General features: G+C 42.9%; 1 protein-coding gene across 1 annotated transcript in view; it reads left to right on the plus strand.

Moving 5' to 3' along the window:
• The first annotated feature begins 382 nt into the window (after nt 1-382).
• THSD7B (thrombospondin type 1 domain containing 7B) overlaps nt 383-19,429 on the plus strand; it is a 352,151-nt gene continuing 333,104 nt past the window's right edge. Inside the window, 1 exon segment of the mRNA XM_033164079.1 lies at nt 383-571. The gene's annotated coding sequence lies outside the window, so the exon portion shown is untranslated.

Below are 19,429 nucleotides of genomic sequence, written 5' to 3' on the forward strand. Positions count from 1 at the left end.
TTACCTCAGCCCACTAATTTGTTCCCCTCCCCACCCTCACGGAGCTCCAGGTGAGGAACATTGTGGTGACGCTGCGGGGAGCGGGGCAAATGCCCCCCCCCCCCCAAGGGGCCCAAGAGTCTTTCTTAAAGTTCCAGAACTTGCCCTTTCTTCCCTTGGCCTATGTTCTGGAGCTAAACCAAAGAGCTGCTGGATAGCAGCAGCAGCAGCCCTGTTTGCGGGGTCCCCGCCTTCCCTCTCTTCCTCCGCCCCTCCTCCTGAGCTGAGCGTCCCCCCTGCCATTGATTCCTCTCGCCCTTCCTTGGCGGAGGCAGGTGGACGGGCTGGGCTGGGCTGGCTGCCGGCGGGAGCCTCTACGCAGCCAATCGGGTGGCGGCGCCGTGGAGCAGCTGGCGCGTTGGGCCGGCGCGCCTTTCGCTCCTCGCTGTTCCCCTGCGAAGCGGCCGAGCGCCGGGCGGCTGTTGCACACGGGCGCCGGGCTATGGGTGCGCTGCTACCGAGCCACCATCTTCCTCTGCCCGGGGAAGTGCGCCGCCGCCGCCGCCCACTTGGCCAGACCCAGGCGAGCCCGGTAAGTGCGGAGCTGCTTCGCAGCCACGACTAAGGAGGCAGCCGCAGCAGCCTCCTCTTCGGCGCCGCCTCCTCTCGCTGCGCCCGTGCAGGATGCTAACTTGGGAGCTGGAGGGCGCGGGCTCTTCCCCTCGACCTGTTAGTTTCCCGGCCGCCTTTTCTTTTGGATCGCGAAGGGATCGGGCGGGGCAAGCCCTTGGACCTCCGGAGGCTGCAGTCCTGGTCTCGCTTACCTGCGCGTAAGCTCCATTGAACTCGGCAGGACTGACTTCGGAGTAGGCAGGCAGATAGGATCGCGCTGTTCGTCTGCATGCTAATAACTGCGAGGAGGATTGCGCTCCCTGTACTGCTGACTTTTTTGGGTGGTGGTGGTATATCATTGCTTTCATTTCTTTTGCTTTGTTTTCAGCACGCTCCTCTGAATATTCAGGGAAGGTGTAAAATCTGTATTGCCTTTGTACTGAACTGTCCGTGCACAATTGCCCTCTCGGGAGTGATCCTGCGAGCTCCCAGGACCGTTCATTTTCGCTTTCTGACTCTTTTTTTTTTGAGGGTGGGGGTGGCCGTCAATCTGCATTGCGATTGTTCAGATCTGCAGCCCCCAATACAGGAAAGAAGTTTGCGGGCGTCTGCAGAAGGGAACGTGATAGCAGCTGATCCCTACGTGAGATCATGTAGTCTGTTCCGTAGTCTTCACTTTGGCGAGGAAAAAACGACAGCGAACGGGAGTTGCAAAGGAGTCGCTGTAGCATCAGGAGAAACTAGCCTCGCGATCCTTAGGTATGTTTTGGCCAGAAGGAGTTCCTAGAGTCCAATAACGCGGAACTGTTCAGTAAAGCAGCGCAAGATTGCAACAGAGCAATCCGAGGTATTAATTGGAAACCAAGCCCTCCTTTAATTCAGTGGGATTTAATTCTCAGCAGACATACATAGGATTTGGTTGTACACCTTTTGGCCAGGGTGTTTGAAGGACTTTGATCCCAAACACGCTTGCTAGGCAGTAAATCACCGCTGAACTCCGTGAGGCTTATTCTTGAGTAACGCGATTAGGTTGGGTGTGAATGTGCCTTTAAAATGAAACTGCTTAGTTCAGTCATTCTATCTCCCTATCTTAATTTCAAGCATGTCGCTGTATAAAAGGAGTTTCAGTATCTTAGGAATTATAAACACACATGCCTAAAAAACAACAACCCCATCAGCTATCTTCCTACTGCTTAAAGTACATTCATTTTCCTTGTAACACTTTTCTAGAGATCTTAAGAATGGGATCAGTTGCTTATCATTTCCTTGGAACAGATAGTCTCTTATCAACGTGGTTAAAATGCCTTGCAGGTTTGTTCTTTAGTATGTGTCTTGGTTGTATTTCATGGGGGGGGAGATGTATTTTATTGGGAAAGTGATAGATGCTGTCATGGCATTTCTGAATGCATGCTATATTTTTTGATACTGTGTATGATTAAAATGTTCGGGGGGGGGATCCAAGTAGTTCCCCCCTTCCTCCCTCCTGCCTTTAAGTGTGCCTCAATATTTTCACTGTGTTTTATTAACCATGTCTGGTACAATGTGTATGGTAAAACGTTTCCTGCTGTGTGTGTGTGTGTGTGTGTGTTTCCAGGCAGTTGCTGAATGTCAAGATGATGAATTTATGTTTCAGATGTAGTGTCAAGGATAGCACAGGTTTGTTGGGTAACTAGAAGGCAGCTAATCTTCAGGGACATCCCTTTTGTGCTTTCTGGTACGTGAATCTAATAGCTGCTTTAAGGTTGTTCCATGGAAGGGGGGGGTAGGAAACTTTTTCCCTTTCTAATAAAGGCAAAGCCTTTTATTAAGACTGCAAACTCTTCACTGTGAATGTGATTAATTTTTTTCATGTGTAGCAAAAAATATATAGCCTTGGGAAGAAACCCCCCCCCTGCATAAATTGAAGGTTTCTCTCTCTCTCTCTTTTATAAAGTAGCTATCACTTTATTCTGATTGAGCTGTCATTTTTTTAAAAAAATATTTTTCATACTATGTGTGTAATGCTACACTTCTCTCTCCCAGTAAAATACACTCACCCCTGAAGTTGTTTCCTGCACATTAAACCTGCACCATCACCCTTTTTATTTGCCTTTTTCTGCTTTCTTTGAAAGGCTGAAATTGACCCTTTGAGTCAATGGATTGCATTGTTCTTCTTACCTGCATAACCTTTTGGTTTGGGTCAGCTATTGAAAAGCCATTACTCTTGGGGTCGATCAGGTCATCTTCACATTTCAGTTTCTTCCCCCAGTGTTCTGATAAATGCACCAAGGTCAAGCCATGTAGAAATTTGTTCTTTGATAAAGAGCAATTGGCAGCAATAGGTTTTTGATTCCAAATCTCCCTCCCCCCCCACTTTATACTTCAAAACTCCAGGAGTAATCTTTCCCTTGCTGTAGGATCATTCTCTTATTGTTGAAAAAGTTGGATGTTCCTAAAAAAAATAAAAATCATTTTACATAATTAAGAATGCGATCATCTTGTAGTCACTAAGCTTAGCTGAACTCTGTGAGGCTTACTTCTGAGTGGAATTGCACTGCAAAGATGAAACCAGCACACACATGAGTCTTTTTCTAATATTAATAGATTTTAATATCAAAGTATTCATGAAATACCATGGTAATTAATAGTATAGCATGCAGTTAGCCTGTGCTGTGCTTCTGCAGATGTCAGGAAAGTGAGTTCATTTTACGTGTGAATTCTGCACACCCAACCAAAGTTACTTAGAAGACTGGAGTGATTGAGGTATGTTTCCATATAAATGTGTTTAGGATTGTGCTAAATGAGATGTTTTATGGAAATTGCTGGTAAAGTGGGAGAAAGACAGTCATACCACACTGACTTCAACCTATATGAGAAACTACTGAATATTACTAAATCTCAGAAACCTCCAGTCATCTGTTAAACAGGATGCCAATATTTCTGCTTTAAAAATAGTTTGGGCTCACTTTTAAAAATATGTGGTGCTTTGTTTAAGCTTGTGCAAGTCACTTGTGCAAGTCACTTGTGTTATGGTCACTTCTTAATTAGTCTGTACACACTCAGCAGGATATTTTTTGTGTGTGACTTGCGTATAGGAGACTCTATATGGAATGCAGATAGCATTCAGGATGCTGAACTTTCTGTCCTGTTTTAGAATTCCACCTGTCCCCATTGAAAAGAGGGGGAAACTAAACTCTCCTTGTGGGAAATATGCCATATATTTGTCCAAAAGAATTGTGTCAGGTGGTGTGGAGACTGTAATGTCCACATCTGAATGATAGTGGGAGAGGTAATCAACCAGCTGAAGAACTGGTTTGCAACACACAGGTTCAAGAGGACATGTCTTCAAGCCCGGCTGCTATTTTTATTTATTTATTTAGAAAATTTATACTGTGCCCTTGAGTAAAAACTCTCAGAGCAGCTCCCAATCAATAAAGTATAATAGATTGATCAGAAACAGGGAGGCTTTGTAGCTGACACTGTGCTCTACTTGATTGCAGTTTCTCTTCTATCCTTGATACTGAAGGATGTGCAAGACGTAAGAAAATCTACATTAGGAAGTTATCATATGAGCATCTATGTAATTTTGTTTCAGAGTTTGCATTGTAATACTCTCAGTATGCAACAAAGTACTCCGACAATGCCATCCTATATATACATGTCAGTTCAGAAGTAGGTAAGCAAGTAAAGGATTGCAGAAGTACACAAGTGTGTATAAACATTGCAGTATGACTGCAAACTTTGACAAATGGGTCTTCCTAAGTGGAGCTGTGCTGATAATTCAAGAATACCTTTTCGAAGTACCTTAAGATTGTATACTCAGGCTGCAATGTTACTTGTAGGCTGATTAAAATCCCTATCGGGGCTGCTAGGATTTAAGAGGCTTAGTTGTGCACAGGATTGCAACCTCAGTTTATATTTTTGGCATATCATTTTAGTGCTCATCTTTCACTGTGCTGTACATAGAGGACTAGACAGATGCTAGCTGCTGTGCTCCATATGTATGCATTATGGTAGGCTGTTGACTTGTGCCCTAGGGTCATGTTCCTTCCTACTTCATTACTTCTGTTTGAGCAAGGACATTCAAACAAGCTCTGTGTCTTGTAGCTATTGTTTCCAAGAAGTTATGTGGCTGGTTTTTAATTCTGGCTTCTGAGCTGCATTTCTTTTTCCAATAGGCTGCCTAGATCACTGCGAAGCATATTTTCTGCATTGGCAACTGCAGCTCATACGAAGTGCTGTGTTATGCTATATGAAATCTGGAAACCTTTCTCCTAGATTTCTTGATCAATATGCTACTTTGTATGAGGCATATGTAGGAGTCCTTTACTTACCAGTACCTTGTTTTTCAGGAACTGTCTGGGCTTCTTTTTCCTAGTTTTGGGGGCTATCCCATCCTGTCCTAAAGGATAAGGGTAGTTTACAAAGTATTGTATGATATAGAACAACACATGCTCCTTGAGGGTTATCAGAAACTGACAGAATTTTAGAAAGTGTAAAATAAATATTAGACTAATGTTTGGCTTGTGATGTGAAGGTGGATGAGTATTGGAGGTATCGGCAACAGCAGATGTAATAATGGTATCTCCCCCTCCCTCTAGAGCACAGGTGGGAAGCTCTTGGGATTCCTCTTGGCCACACTCTCGTTCCCCAGACCACAGGGTCTTTGCCTGGTTGGAATGTGCCCTTGAACTCTGATGATGCCCCTTCCTTGCCTGGATGGAGGATAGGGAGGGCTGGGTGAGAAACCTGCCTAATGTTCAAAAGTAAAATTTACATTCATTGCTGCACCCACTCTGGCCCCACCTAGCACTGACATGCCCAGGAGTGAATGTGGCCTTCAGTCTGAAAAAGGTTCACTTCCCCTGCACTAAAGTAGGGGTAGGGAATATAGCTTCCCCATGAACCAGCCAGTGTTACATAATAACTGTGGGTGGAGATAAGCCATTTCAGCTTCCTTTTCCTTCTTTGCATGCTACTTAAACATAGCCAGGATTTGTTTTCCTTCTCTGCATGGCAGATCGCAGCCATAGCCCTTCTCATCCTGTGACAAGGTTGTGGGCCAGGCATGCTGCACACCTCAGGGATTTGTGCATAGGCAACCCAGGCCATACGATGAGACTCAGATATGCCTCTGATCTTCTGCAATATATATATATATATATATATATATATATATATATATATATATGAATTAGTATGCATGTATTCCATTGCATGTGATTGCAAATATTCAAGCATTCACACTTCTCCTTCAGGAACAACTGCATATCCTAGTGTCTGCATGTATTTACTGTTTACATAGCACTTCCTTCGGCAGTCATATTTGCATATCTTCTCTATTTCCGCATTTGAGGATTCTCATCTTCACACTTCTTAGTGAGGTCTATTGAAAGATGCAAACAAGAATGGCAATCAACTGCAAGAACTATAGTGAGAAAACTTGGGCAGCTCTTTCAGAACAAGGGTAAACTGGGAAAAAGGAAGGGCATGTGTGGGAAAGAGTTTTATAAATGCTTTGCAACTGGCAGATGTTCTGAAAAGTGGTGAGAGACGAGTTTCCCGCTTGATATCCAACAGACCAGTAGCATAATTAGTTGGATAACCTGAGAAATTATTCTAAGAATGAGGTCATGAAATCTTCTGGGTAATTATTTTCAGCTAAGTGGCCTCCAACATTGTTGCCATCTGGTTTTCTAAGGAAAAATTATTTAAATGGGTTAGTTCAGTAGTATCAAAACAGTTGCTGTGTATTTAAATATATGCTATAGTATTCATATACCCGCTGCTTCTGTTGTCTAGGGTTGCCATATTTCAAAAAGTAAAAAACAAGACACCCCAAAAGTTGTTCCGTTGTTTTTTTTTTAGGAAGACCCCAAAATTGTATTGCATTAAAGTCCAGCTGGTACTTAGGATGGAGAAGCTTTTTATATATTGCTTTATTGATATCAGTGCCCAATATAAATAATTGTGTTTATGGATTTTTAATTGCATTTCCCATTTAATATATTACACATCACCTAGAGGCATTGGTGCGGGTGACACACAAATGAGTAATATTAATTCAGGCAGCGTCAGGTCCGAATTTTGGAGGGAAGTGGGGTTGTCACGCAAGACCTTCCCATCCACTAGATTTGTGCAACCAACATTTCTGGTATGTGATGGAAACTCACTGGGCCAACTGCAGTCTGTCGGCCTAACCTACCTTACTGGGTCGTTGTTAGAATGAAATTGGGAGGGAGTCGGGGAGAACTATGTTTTCCACCTTGAGATCCTTGGGGGGGGGAGTAGAGTAAATATGTAATAATAATAAATAATAATAAAAAACCTGGCAGAGAAAGCTAATCAGATCACATTAATAAAATATTTAGATTTTGCAGGCCAAACAGGGCCCCTTTCTGTTGACTGGTTTGTAGCAAAAGGGTCCAAACAGGCTGCTTAGACAGGTAGAGAAAGAGGGGAGTATCTTTTGTAGGTCAGCAGCTGTAAGGGAAATGGGTCGAACAGAAAGCAGGAGCTGAGTTTAAGAGAGTTAACAAAAACCACAGGTGTGAAGGGAGGCTTGGGAAGATGATTGCAAGAATGGTATGTGAACAAAGACTGAAATGCATGAGTGACAAAGGAAAAGGTGCTGGCCACACTGAACAGAAATGATATGTGACAAGAAAGAGTTCTGCTGAATGAAAATAGACGTTGTGGGAGGCAGGAATGGTGGTGGGGGTGGGGTGGAACACAGAGGCAAGGTAATATCAAACTGATTGGGACAGTGAATGCATGAACGAGGAGGGTGGAAGAAAAGGCACAGAAAAAGACATGGTATTAAGTGATGTTGAAGCAGAATGAGCAAGGCGGGGGGCAGAGAGACGAGTCTGTATGCCAATCAGATCATGACTTGAATAGGAGATAAGGAGAGAGAGAGAGAGGAAAGGAGTGTGAATTTGCAAGCAAATTGTGGAAGGAAATGGCATGGCAAACACTTTGGCTTTTGCAATGGGAGGATTCCTATAAACAGGGCTGTCTTAAGCTTAAGCAAAGATCCTCCCGGTGCCACTCCCAGGTTGCCCAGTCCCAGGTGCGCAGGAGGGCAGAGCTGGCTGGCCGCCTCAGCATCTCGCTGGCTCAGTTGCCCCCGAATTCACAGTGCAGAGCCGCCCGTAGCAGAAGAGCCTGCTGCGGCACTCTGACCAGTGGGCAGGCTCTTCCCTGGACTCAACTCTTGGGCCCTGGACTCTCGGCCTGGCGCCTCTGAGAGCCCAGCGCCCGGTGTCCTTCACCCCTAGCGCCTATGGGTAAGACGGCCCTGTAGACTGAAGAGTTTGGGGACTCTGTTTCATTACAGAATTTCGTTAGGAGCTAGTTTGCTGCATGCATAAGACTCGGCACAGCTTGAGTGTGTGTGACTTGCAAGTAATAGCAGGAATCCTTCCTACACAGCAGTTGTACCCCTGCAGTGATTTGGAATGCACTTCGCCGCCCCCCCCCCGAAAAAAATTATGGGGGCAGTGACTTTTGGCAAATGAAAAAAATCACTGGATGCACCAAATTCTTCTGCATTCAAACCTTTAACAGGAGTAAGGCAGCTTAATTGAGAGCACATGAAGATAAGTTACAAAGTAGTAGTAACATTTAGCGGGACTATGGCATGAGCTGCCAGTTTGGAACAGAAAGGAAGATTCTGAATATGAACGCATTCATGTAAATGTGCTGCCTCCTTTCTAGAGCACTGAGCAGCACATGGAGCCCCTGCAAAAACTCCCATTCACTTTGTGCAGAACCGCCTCTATTCATCTGAATGGGTTGACCTTTTGTGGACGTGGGAGCCCCTATTATGCCAACCTGATTTCCTGCACCTGCAAACAACTGCAGGCTTGGTGCAGTTATGGCAGGTGGAAGTGAGGATGGGCTGGATAGCAGAAACCAGAAATTCTTCGACCCAGTCCAGCATGGAGATAGCTATGCTTTAAACCTTTTGATTCAGTGGTTTTAAACATCCTAACTCCCTCTTGGCTTGTGGCCATGAGCACCTGCTGCTTCATCAAACATACTTCCATCAAGTTACAGACTTTGCTTCAACTTCTTTGCTTTACTAAAATAACAGAATAAAGCTAGCCACGATTTCTTGGGTAAATAAAGCACTGTCAGAGAAAAGCTCTATCTTCAAGAGGCTGGAAGTATCCTCCGGTGGCTGCTTCACAATATTTCTTGTTGCTTTGGGAAAACTCTGCATGTTCAGAAACACAAGTAGCAGCACAAGAGGAGGAGGACTGGTAGGTTACAGAATATGTGTTTGTATTCTGGGTGCGAGCAACCACTTCTGTGCCAAGGAGATTTATGTGAGAATTGGTGTGATTGTGATTGGTCTTCATTTTTTAAAAAATAAAATAAAATAAAAAATGTTTCCTGCTAAACTTGCAATGTAAAAGCAGAGTGGCCCCCTTGAGATGAATTTCCTGAAGTCAGAAATACAGCTCTCATGGGAATAATTTCAAAATAGCAAATGATTTAATGTTGTGATGGCGAATCATAAAGAAGTAATCCCTGATGTGAGGATATCTGCCTATACGGGCACAAGTCATAACAGGACTGTTTCTACACAGTCAGAGGTGAACTGACAGACCGAGGCAGTCTGTAATCTGTGGCTAATGAAGGCTACCTACTGAGTCTCCCTGGAGGATGCAGAACTTTGTTAACCCATTTGACAGATTTGCATGTAACCTTAAAAAAAACAACCACATCAAACGTTTAATATATGAGATGGTTGGATTAAATATTTCTAATTATCTCCTACAAATGCCTTCCACTGATAGGCAAACGTGTAATTCTTCCACTGGACACCATTTCCCCTCAAGATGCCTTTATTAATCATTAAAAAAGATTTGGCTACTTGTGCATCTCTATACCTCTGCTCTGACACTGAGCTGTTCTCAATAGTTCAAACTTAATAAATGGAGCAAGTGAATTATACAGAGTGCTTGCTGAGCACTGGTATGAATTTTATCCCTCCGGAGACTTGTCATTTCAATGCATTATAGTACTAACATACAAATATTTCAAGTGTTTTCTTCTGAGCTAAATATGAACTGTAGTTGTGCTCGCTTTACTTTTATGTTATCTTGACCCTGTTGGAATGTGAAAAGTGCAAGGCACACTCTTGGGGGGGGGGAATCCTCACTACCCACAATGCACAGCTTATATAGAGAACGAAAGTCCAGCAAGACTACAGCAGAGAGTCTTTCCTTTGGAACCACTTCATACTAGGAAAGGGAGCATGAGTGAAGGGCCTTGGGTTATCGGATGGACTAAAACAAGCCCTCTGGGAAGTACCCAAAGCATTGAAATCTGGGACTTAAGGCAAGAAGGGTTTATTATGTACTAATCCACAACATCTTCTAACACAGCATTGTCTGACATATTAGCTTACCAAGAATCCAGGTCAGTGTTGCTCACGAAAAAGAAGAAAAGTACATCATACCAGGCCACACTAGGGCAGGGATATGGAGTCTGTGGCCTTCCAGGTGTAGCTGGATTCCAACTCCCATCAGCTTCAGCTAGAATGGCCGCTGGACAGAGATGGGGTGTGGGGAGTTGTAGTCCAGCAACGAAAGTAAGGTTCTGCACTTAGGCAGGAAGAACCAGATGCACCTGTCTTACTAGCAGTACATGGGAAAAGGATCTAGGGGTGGACCACAAGCGTAACATGAGTCAACAGTGTATTCTTGGAGGTTTTTAAGTAGAGGTTGGATGTCCATCTGTCATGGATGCTTTAGCTAAGATTCCTGCATTGCAGGGGGGTTAGACTAGATGACCTTGGATCCCTTTCCAACTCTATGGTTCTATGATTTGAAGTGTCACAGGTTCCCCATCCTGGATAGGTTCCCCACCCCTTTTCCTGAAATCTGCTTCAAGTTTTAGGCGTCTTGGTACTGTGATTAGTGTTTCTCTCTTCATATCCTCCATGTAAATGCTACATGGAGTAACACTGAGAGTATTGGAAGTGTTGTAGACATAGTCGAGATTGTGTGTACCTTTAGATTGGACTATAAAGCCCCCTGTGTTTAGCTTTGACATGCCTTGATTTGATCTTTAGGGTGGCAACCTGGCAAAAAAGCAATACAGAATCTGTCTGGCAGCTGTTCACCTGTTTGATCCCTGAAGTCAATTGAATGCTCCACTTTCTTTCTCAGCTAAATGCCTTTCTGGACTAGGGCAACTATAATGAGACACCCATTGTGGAAGGTACTACACAGCATTTTCTCTGAACATGGGAGTCATGCTTCCTCAGCTAGATTAAACAACAACATCACAGATTCATTCTGATTTTTAATTATCTGTTGTTGTTGTGGAAGGGTGGAGAAAAAGTATTTTCAAAAAAATATTTGATAGAGGAATGCTTTTAATGAAAGGGTTTTTTTGGGGGGTGGGGATGTTATTCCCTCTAAAAGATAAATGATTAATGGCACCAACACTGCCTTCTGGATCACCTTGCAAGAGGTTTCCTTCATCAATCTGGCAAGCGGATTGTATAGCAGTTTGCACTCTAATTAAACTCCCCAGTTGGGAATGTGCTGTTTAACAGATAACCTGTAGTTAAAGTGCAGTCACTGGAGACATAGTTAACATGTCGATGTTTAATACTGAGTTCCAAACATCAGATTTTTTTTAAGGGAAAAAACAAAAACAAAGAAAGCAACAAATGCTTCCTTAAAATTAAATACCTAAGTTACAGTGAGTCCTCTCTATTTACTCAGAAGTAAGCCCCACTGAGCATAATGAGGCTTACTTCCAGGCAAGCGTGCATTGGATTGCAGCTTCAGCAGTATAATAAAAGCAACGTTAGGCATTTCATAATTCCTCCTATTTCATTTGTTTGGTAATTTCATTGAGGAGAAAATATTTTGATGCTATAATCAAATCACCAATAATGCCTTAGGTTTATTCCAGGGCAGAAATTCAGGTGATTGTCTCCACTTTGAACCCACAAATAATGTTAAGTATTTGATTATTTCAGAGTGGCTTCTACCCAAGATAAATGTCACTAATTGCAGTTGCTGGGTTGGTTGGATGATCAGGAAGGTACTGCTCTTGAGAAAGTTGTTTTCCTCCTGCCCCCCTCACCACTAAGGGTAATAAGTAATTCCAATCCATTCTCTGCTACCAAATGTAATACACTCCTTAAATGAGGACTTAATGGTCTGGAAACAGAAGGCTTTTTGAACTTTAGATACCTATAACCATAGGCAGTAGCTAATAATGCAGTGGCTATTGCCACACTGATGTCAAGTTATTCTACAACATTTTAAAATTGCTGCTCACCGTGTCTGGGTTTTGGGGTAAAGCAAAGGCAGGTCTGTTTTTGAGCTGGTCTAAGTGGTGATCAGGTTGGGATCTGTACATGTAGGTTACTAGAGATACCATTATCTATAGTGTAACCTATGGCCTCCCAACATTCTTCAGACAAAAACTGGGACATTCTATTCTACATCGTCACTGCTTTAAAGGGATAGGCATGCCCTTTGCCCGCAGGTCTCTCCTCTGTCTCCTTCCCCAGCATCCTCCCACCCACTCCTCCAGCGAGGAGATGGGTATGTGGTTACCCCTGGTACTTCCATCTGCATGCCAAAGGGAAAGAGGGTTTCCCTCTCCCCTTCCCACACTGCTACAAGACAGCAAAAGGGAGCTGGAGTGCTCAAATGATAGGAGGCTGTGGAGGTGATGCACCCCTCCTTGTCAATGTTACAGCTCATCCCAGACCATCAAAATACTCCGCACAATTTATTTTGTTGCAATAAATCTGTTTCTATTCTTAAAACCCAGGATTTGTGCATTAGATGTGTTGTTGTTGTTCAGTCGTTCAGTCGTGTCCGACTCTTCGTGACCCCATGGACCAGAGCACGCCAGGCATGCCTATCCTCCACTGCCTCCTGCAGTTTGGCCAAACTCATGTTAGTAGCTTTGAGAACACTGTCCAACCATCTCATCCTCTGTCGTCCCCTTCTCCTTGTGCCCTCCATCTTCCCTAACATCAGGGTCTTTTCCAGGGAGTCTTCTCTTCTCATGAGATGTGTATGGGGCCTAAATAATTAATGAATATATGTATATATATTCATTATTTTCATATTCATTCTACATACTGTATATTGATCCTTCTCTTATTTTACTCTCACGGTGCAAGCCTGGATGTTTATCTCCTTGGAAGTAAACCCCGCAGAGTGCAAAGGATTTTGCTCACAGGAAAGTGGGAGACGTGTTTAGGGTCGCACCTTCAGTTGTGACGTATTTTTTGAATGTGTGGTGTGTACAGTAGATTGTAAGTTCCTGCAGGCAGGGACCTAATTATTCCAGTGCTGCTCTGTGTATATATACCCAGCAACAAAATAATCATAGCAATAATAATTTATGAATGTGAGAGAGTTATTTCTCCCACTGGTATTGGAAAACAGGATACCTCCATGTATATATTTCAGGGTGAAGCCCTGTACTTTATACATTTACCTGGGAGTAAGTATCAGTGAACTTAATGGCTTTTGCTTATGAGTAGGCACATGTAAGGTTCGCATTGCATTTTGGCCTGATCAGGTCAGCGCACACGGAGTTGCGGTCCTGTTCTGTGGGTCACAGCCTAGCAACCTGATTCAGCACATACTTACTCAGGTGTAGGTCCCATTATGTTTAGGAGTGCTTACCCTCATGACGTGTATGTGGAAGATTGCACCCTGGTGCCTCATAAGTAAGTCCACTTGATCCCATGTCCGTGTTTGGGTGCAACAGGACCCTTTACACAATTGCTCTGAATAAGATTTCATTGAGCTCGGTGGGAGTAATTACTTCACCTCTCCTAAGAAACCTAGCCCTGCACAACCCTAACCCATGAATAACTTACTCTTATACATGCCTAATCATGAGTAAGCTCTGCCTCGTTCAATGAAATTTACTTTCAGGTAAAGGCATGGGATGAGGGGAGTCAATACAGCTCCTTGCCAAGGGAGCCTAGGTATGCCTCTACATGTGGGTAGAGAAGGACAAAGCAGAGAATGAGAATATGGGTGGATCCCTGGGAGAGACAGAGTCAAGTAAACAAAGGCTGCCTGCCTTGCCTGGTGAAGGGATCGGAGGAGGCAGTGAGACACACAGGCGTAACTGTGCAGCTGCCTTTCCCTGGCTGAGAGGGAGCCCCGTGGGGAAGAGCCTCAATGGGCAGAGTTTTCTGCTGCCTTCCAGCCAGCACCTGGCAATGAAACCAAAAAGCAAGTACTGAGGAGGGGCTTGTGATGGAGACCGCATGCCAAAGGTCTGGCTTCTGGAAGGAGAGGACTTTGACAAGGTCCCAGAGTCCACTCGCCTTCTTCCCAAAGCCCGGTAAGTGCTAACTAGGCTTTGGGAAAGAGCCCTCATGTCTCCTTCCAGTGTCTCCCTTGCCCCCTCAGGAGCTGCTTCTGTGGCACCTGTCCACTGGCCAAGGGAATTTGGGATTCTGCATGACCAAGTGAGAAGCTGTGATAAGGGTTTTCACGATTGTCCCAGCATTTTCGAGGCAGTTGGAGGGTATGTTAACATAGATGTCACAGTTGACGAGCAGCACAAACATGTATCCCTCATGACCTCTTATTTTTATTAGATAATCTTCATTTTATTGATGCCTCAGATGTTCACAAAAAGCTTAGAATTATGATGCATATTTCCTTGATCCATGTCAGTTACTTAGCATCTCTTACTTTTCTAGTAGAGATGTTAATTTCATACATAATCTTTGATCAAAAAGAAGAAACTTGACCTTTTGTATTGACATTGATTGGTGCTGACTTTGTTCTATGTATGATTACGATAGCTATAATCCTTGTCTCTCTTTTATGCTATTAAGGTGCTCTGCTTTTGCAAGAGTGTTGTGCCTTTCTGCCTGTGGAAGTGATCTGGTTCTTCAGTGTTATTAACTTGGCCTTGGTGGTAATTATATCTATTGTCTGATATTTTTCAACTGGGTGCCTTGAGGAGGCTGTTTGAGTTTCTGCATCAGTGTTGTGAAAAAAACACATATGATGATGTCATGCATATAAATTGCAAAATGACACATTGCTTGTTATTTAATGTTAGAAAGCATTGTTTAGCTTTTTGCTTATTGTTTTAGGAACAGATGAATGCATGTACTGAAGACAGAATGCGTTCACCCTTCAATAAACTTAGCAAATGGAAACATATACTGGCTGGAGAGAGTTTATTTTGGCTTTGAGCCTATGTGAATAGTACCATCATATAGTTCAGACACTACGGTGGAATCTAGACACCTATTAAAAATGCTGTGAAAATGCTTTAAAAACAAAGTTTTGGAAAAGTATTGAATTTGCCATAGCTCACCATCGCCATCTAGTGTTACATTTGTATAATTCACTTTACAATACACTTAAAATGTTTTATTTGCAGATGTATAGCTGAGTCCCCAGTGGCACGTGGCTTAGTTGTTTCTGGGTGGAGTCAGGTGTATCATGGTGTGTTTGTCTTTCTTGTTTTAAGAGACAATAAAGTTATTGTAAAGCTTCCCGACTGGCCTGCCCTCTAAGCCTTCTGTGGCAGGACCCAGTCATATTGTATACAGATGAATAAATTAGATGCTTGTTGTTTCAAACTTCACCTGGATTAAATGTTTTTTTATGTACATTGGTACCTCTGGTACCAACCTTACGAACACATCTGGTTGTGAATGTTTCAGGTTACGAACTCTGCTAACGCAGAAGTAGCTGCTCCTGGTTGCGAACTTTGCCCCAGGATGCGAACGAAAATTGTGTTCCGGAGGTGCGCGCAGCGGAAAACCCCATTAGCAAAAGCACACCTCAGGATAAGAATGGTTTCAGCTTAAGAACGGACCACTGGAACGAATTAAGTTCGTAACCAGAGGTACCACTGTACTGGAAACCTATCTGCTCCTGCGGCCACCGTGTTTCAGATGGAAGGAAGCTTGAGTACATTTATCAGTGCTTGCAACTGGAAAAGAGAGATTTGGTTCTCTGACTGCTAATTGAAACCCAGCCTTTTAGATCAACTTTTAATTGGCAAAAATAGGCCTGCAAGCACATGCAGATCTTGCCCCCCTCTGTTTGGAATGCTGTTTTCACAATTCAAACGGAAGCTTGGTTACTTGGCAACTACATAAGCTCTTATAATGAAGCCCAGAAGTTATAAAACAGATTACTATAAATGAATAGTTCATGTACATATTTTTTCACAAGTTAATTGAGATTATATTTAGGAGCCTTCACTAGGTGCCAATTCAGATGCATCTCCTCCTCCTTGAAGGAAAAGAAAGAAATGATAGAATGGCAGGGACTTTTGAGAAGTCAAATGATTATCTTAAATAAAATGTTAAAGAAGATGCATAGCATGCTAAAGAGTAATAATTTAAGTGTATTTAAAGGGTGTTGCAAGTCATGAGATGTTTTGAATGGTACCTGTTTGCTGGGGAGAGTGTGGTTTCCTTCCTGCGTACAGAACACTGGAGACTTTTTTGTAATATTCTTGCAACTATACAAGTAGAACACAAGCATTCAACCCTAGAAGACATCAGGTTGGCCCCACACCAAAGCACAAGAAATAGGCCCTTTACTCCCAAATCGTTAACCCATAGTTTTCTATGCCTTTGTCTCACTTTGAGCCAAAATTGCTCTTATGAAGTTACAGGCAAACATAAAGAGTTTCATGAACTTCACCCTTTAACTGTGTGTCTCTGTGTGAGAGAGACCGGTCCAATTATTCTTTCATTCAAACACTGAGACAACGCCAATGATATCCCAGGCATTAGCTCCCATCAGAAGATTATTATGTACTATTAACAAAAGAACAACCAGTCAGAAGCTGCAAGTGGGACATGCAACAAAGGGAGTGCTCCAGTTCAGAATACTCAGTATCGTTTCCCATCTCTCTCAGCTTTCCATTCTTTCTCTCTGCTTCTTTGTCCACTCCATCTGCTAGTCAGCATTCTCTGGGTCTAATTTTGGTGATTCCCCCTTATGTTTTTTTTTCTCCTTTGAAGAACTTTTGTATTCTGAAAACCTCAGACCCCTGTCCCCCCACCCAGCAACCTACTGATATTGCCATCTTGTGCATGGGTGGTTCTGTTTGTCTACATCAGCAATGGCAGTCCCTCCTGATCACTGGAAATAGATGGAGTGCTAACCTCACCAGGTAAACTGTTGTTATTCAAGTCAAAGGCTATGACAGACACGTAAAGCGATGAATCAATATTATACTGCAAAGCTACAATTTCAAACCGTCTATTATAACACAAATAAATGACAGAGGTGAAAATAAAGAGGCAAGGAGCACTAACAATGGAAAGAAGTGTGCCGGGTCAAAAGACGGTTGAAGATGGGCAATGAGACAGATATCTGTTAGCGATAACATCCGCAGGTGTGGAAAACTAAGCCAAAAAATTCACTCACAAACTAGGAAGATTACCGTAGGTTCAGCTTCCTGGTGTACAGAGCAATGCCAGATGAACCCAGGCCCAGACAAATGGCAGCTCAATCTTCAATATCCCTCTTTGTGAAAAGGTTATGGCTGCCTTTGAGAAGGCAACCTGATGCTTTGGAGAATCATTTTCAGATAAGTGGGTGAAGCCAGAGGCAAAAGTGGACAGAGTAATGGATTCCCAGCAGGCCCTACACTCCCTGAAACCACAACCTTTGTCTCTGTGTACTTTGCTTGAATTCCTTATAATGCTAAATCATATGTACGATTATAACAATCTTGGCTGATTTTTGGAAGAAAGTGGTGGACCATAATGGCAGGGGATTAAAGTTGCCAAGAACAAATACGTAAATCACGAAACGGTACAAAGATTCCTACGGGAAGACTACGCTCCATCTTCAATTACACACACAAAACAAACTCTAGAAGACATTATTTTTTTAAAAAAATGCTTTCCTCCATAGCCCCAAGAGGTTAGACGCATGCCTGTTTCACAGTAATTAAAATTCTTTTAACACCAAATTGCATGCAAAATAACTGTTAATAAATTCGCCAAGCTTTGTCATGGAGATCAGAAAGTGTATCTGGCATACACTTTGGTCAGAAGGTACAGCTCTTGAGATATGATTCTGATTGGATTACTGCTGAAAATTGTAGGGACAGCCCCCAAACCTTTAATGGGTCCTGTGCCCTCACCAGGCAAGCCCATCATTCTTGTTTGGTTAAAGCTCTCCTATCCCCAGGTCACATTAATCATTTTACAGATCAGTCTGTTCCTAGAGCTGTAGATATATAAGCTGTTGAAATGGAGAGTGAAATTCCTCTTGTACGAAAGCTCTTGTAAGGTTTTTGGATTCTTTTTAGAAATACAGGTTTGTGATTTCAGAAAGTTTTAAAGCCACTGATGACCATCAACTTCTTTTAAAAGCAGCAGTGACTAGAAATCAAGGTTTAGACATGGGGGAGGACGGAGGGTTCTCATTTAATGTTTAGTGGCTTTGCAGCAAGTTTCACTATTTTTGCTGGACTTGTCTAAACTTTCCCTTGAGAAATCATGCCTGAAAAGCTGTTTATCAGTTTCCATATGCACTGCTTCTTCTGTCATTGTTCTTTGTTTTTGGCTGCTGTGACCTAGAGTTGCAGCTTCTTCAGAAATTCCTTCTTGTTTATGGAAAACACCTCTCTTCTGCTTGTACTTGAAGCACAGCTTAATCTTTAGATTCACTGACCTTTATTCCTGAGTTCCAATCAAGACTGTCACTTACTGTGGGTTGGTTGAGACACATTATAAATCATTACTTCCTCCACCAGTCAATCAATGGCCAGTTCTGTTCTTTAGCATTCTGAAACTTTCTTTCCTTGTTAAATGTGAGGTAGCGCTGTCTGGTGGATTGAACACACAGCTGCGTGCTCACTTGTACATGTCTAGCCCATTTGTGACTTTCTTCTGCCTTCTAACCTTAGCTCAATTTCCATCCTCCCCCTAGCTCTGTTAGTTTGGGGTGGGATGGACATGTACTGAATGAGATCTATGAATGAATCTTCCAATTTTTATAACTGGCACAGGGGACACTTAATTTCATTGTCAGAATTGTGCTGGAACAGGTTGTGTTAATCTTCCTAAATCTGCCATTAACCTTGCAGAAGAAAAAGTAAACAACCGTTTCTGTACCTCTTTTCCCACTCTAGAGGGCTGAGAGATACTGTGTTTTAGAGAAACCTCAACCTTCTTCATGCTCTGGATATATGCTGCATAAGCATTATCACTTATTCTGGTTCTAGTGCAGTCCCACTGCTGTTGTTTGAAGCTAAGTACAAATGATGTTAGGCACAAATTCATCCGCATTGTGTAGTTTCTCAAGAAGTTCCATCCCCCCCCCAAACTCTATACTAGAAAGAGTGTGGAAAAAAAATGTTTATGCAGTTCACAGGTATTTAGAATGTGCTGTGTAGCCAGTGTGGTGTAGTGGTTAAGAGCGGTAGACTCGTAATCTGGGGAACCGGGTTCGTGTCTCCACTCCTCCACATGCAGCTGCTGGGTGACCTTGGGCTAGTCACACTTCTCTGAAGTCTCTCAGCCCCACTCACCTCACAGAGTGTTTGTTGTGGGGGAGGAAGGGAAAGGAGAATGTTAGCCGCTTTGAGACTCCTTTGGGTAGTGAAAAGCGGGATATCAAATCCAAACTCTTCTTCTTCTTCTGTTAGTATATTCAATATTTTGGCATATTACACAGTTTCTAGTTTCTAGTTCATTAAAATGATTGCAACTACAGTAAATTCCAAGACATTGAAGCTACTAAACCTTTCAACATAATGCTTTGATAAAGAAGGAAAAAATTAAACAGCTAGCACCCTTTTAATTTTAAAAAAGTTCCAACTGTAAAAGTTACATTGGAATTATACA

This window comes from Lacerta agilis, chromosome 1 (assembly GCF_009819535.1).
Source record: "Lacerta agilis isolate rLacAgi1 chromosome 1, rLacAgi1.pri, whole genome shotgun sequence".
In the NCBI taxonomy this organism is placed as follows: domain Eukaryota; kingdom Metazoa; phylum Chordata; class Lepidosauria; order Squamata; family Lacertidae; genus Lacerta; species Lacerta agilis.